Here is a 2,500-nt window from a genome sequence, read left to right on the forward strand (position 1 = left end):
TTGGAATTAATAGAGAATTAATAGAGAATTAATAGGAATTAATAGAGAATTAATAGGAGGAATAAGTATAGAATTAATAGGAATTAATATAGAATTAATAGGAATTAATATAGAATTAATAGGAATTAATAGAGAATTAATAGGAATCAATATAGAATTAATAGGAGGAATAGGTATAGAATTAATAGGAATTAATATAGAATTAATAGGAATTAATATAGAATTAATAGGAATCAATATAGAATTAATAGGAGGAAGAGGTATAGAATTAATAGGAATTAATATAGAATTAATAGGAATTAATATAGAATTAATAGGAATTAATATTGAATTAATAGGAGGAAGAGGTATAGAATTAATAGGAATTAATAGGAATTAATAGAGAATTAATAGGAATTAATAGAGAATTAATAGGAATTAATAGAGAATTAATAAGAATTAATAGAGAATTAATAGGAGGAATAGGTATAGAATTCATGGGAATTAATAGAGAATTAATAGGAATTAATATAGAATTAATAGGAGGAATAGGTATAGAATTAATAGGAATTAATAGGAATTCCTATTAATTAATAGAAGAAGAACAAGAGGAAGAAGAAGAAAAGAAGAACAAGAGGTAGAAGAAGAGAAAGAGGAAGAAGAAGAGGAAGAAGAAGAGGAGGAAGAGGAAGAAGAAGAAAAAGAAGAGGAGGAAGAGAAGGAAGAAGAAGAAGGAAGAAGAGGACAAAAGGAAGAAGAGGAAGAACAAGAGGTAGAGGAAGAAGAAAAGGAAGAAGAGAAGGAAGAGGAAGAAGAGAAAGAACAACAAGAAGAGGAAGATGACGACAAAGAGGAAGAAGAAAAAGAGGAGGAAGAAGACGATGAGGAGAAAGAAGTAGAGGAAGAGGAAGAAGAAGAGGAAGAGAAGAAGACAAAAAAGGAGAGGGAGAGGAAGAGAGGAAGAAGAAGAAGAGGAGGAAGAAGAATAGGAAGAGGAGGGAGAAAAGGAAGAAGAGAAAGAGGAAGAGGAAGAAGAGAAAGAAGAGAGGAAGAAGAAAAGAGGAAGAAGAGGAAGAAGAAGAGCAAGAAGAGGAAGAAGAGAAAGAAGAGAGGAAGAAGAAGAAGAGAAGAGGAGGAAGAGAAAGAAGAGGAAGAAGAGGAGGAAGAAGAGGAGGAAGAGGAGGAAGAGAAAGAAGAAGAGGAAGAAGAGGAGGAAGAGAAGGAAGAAGAAGAAGGAAGAAGAGGACAAAAGGAAGAAGAGGAAGAACAAGAGGTAGAGGAAGAAGAAAAGGAAGAAGAGAAGGAAGAGGAAGAAGAGAAAGAACAACAAGAAGAGGAAGATGACGACAAAGAGGAAGAAGAAAAAGAGGAGGAAGAAGACGATGAGGAGAAAGAAGTAGAGGAAGAGGAAGAAGAAGAGGAAGAGAAGAAGAACAAAGAGGAAGGAGAAGGAGACAAAAAAGGAGAGGGAGAGGAAGAGAAGAAGAAGAGGAGGAAGAAGAATAGGAAGAGGAGGAAGAAAAGGAAGAAGAGGAAGATGAAGAGGAAGAAGAGAAAGAAGAGAGGAAGAAGAAAAGAGGAAGAAGAGGAAGAAGAAGAGCAAGAAGACGATGAAGAGGAAGAAGAGAAAGAAGAGGAGAGGAAGAAGAAGAAGAGAAGAGGAGGAAGAGAAAGAAGAGGAAGAAGAGGAGGAAGAAGAGGAGGAAGAGGAGGAAGAGAAAGAAGAAGAAGAAGGAAGAAGAGGACAAAAGGAAGAAGAAGAGGAAGAGGAAGAAGAGAAAGAAGAGGAGGAAGAAGAGGATGAAGAGGAAGAGGATGAAGAGGAAGAAGAGGTAGAAGAAAAACCAAAGGAAGAAGAGGAGGAAGAGAAAGAAGAGGAAGAAGAGAAAGAAGAAGAAAAAAGGAAGAAGAGGAAGAAGACGATGAAGAGGAGGAAGAAGAGGAGGAAGAGAAAGAAGAAGAGGAGGAAGAGGAAGGAGAAAAACCAAAGGAAGAAGAGGAGGAAGAGGAAGAAGAAGAGGAAGAAGAAGAAAAGAGGAGGAAGAGGAAGAAGAGGAAGAAGAAAAAGAAAAGGAAGAAGAGGAGGAAGAGGAGGAAGAGGAAGAAGAGAAAGAAGAAGAAAAGAGGAAGAAGAGGAAGAAGACGATGAAGAGGAAGAAGAAGAGGAGGAAGAGGAAGGAGAAAAACCAAAGGAAGAAGAGGAGGAAGAGGAAGAAGAAGAGGAAGAAGAAAAGAGGAAGAAGAGGAAGAGGAAGAAGAGGAAGAAGAAAAAGAAAAGGAAGAAGAGGAGGAAGAGGAAGAAGAGAAAGAAGAAGAAAAGAGGAAGAAGAGGAAGAAGACGATGAAGAGGAAGAAGAGGAGGAAGAGGAAGGAGAAAAACCAAAGGAAGAAGAGGAGGAAGAGGAAGAAGAAGAGGAAGAAGAAGAAAAGAGGAAGAAGAGGAAGAGGAAGAAGAGGAAGAAGAAAAAGAAAAGGAAGAAGAGGAGGAAGAGGAGGAAGAGGAAGAAGAGAAAGAAGAAGA

At 37.2% G+C, this 2,500-nt stretch overlaps 1 protein-coding gene across 1 annotated transcript in view; it reads right to left on the bottom strand.

Moving 5' to 3' along the window:
* Positions 1-2,500, bottom strand: part of LOC144326123 (uncharacterized) — a 15,541-nt gene that overhangs the window by 2,734 nt on the left and 10,307 nt on the right. The gene's annotated exons all lie outside the window — the stretch shown is intronic.

This window comes from Podarcis muralis, chromosome Z (assembly GCF_964188315.1).
Source record: "Podarcis muralis chromosome Z, rPodMur119.hap1.1, whole genome shotgun sequence".
NCBI lineage: Eukaryota > Metazoa > Chordata > Lepidosauria > Squamata > Lacertidae > Podarcis > Podarcis muralis.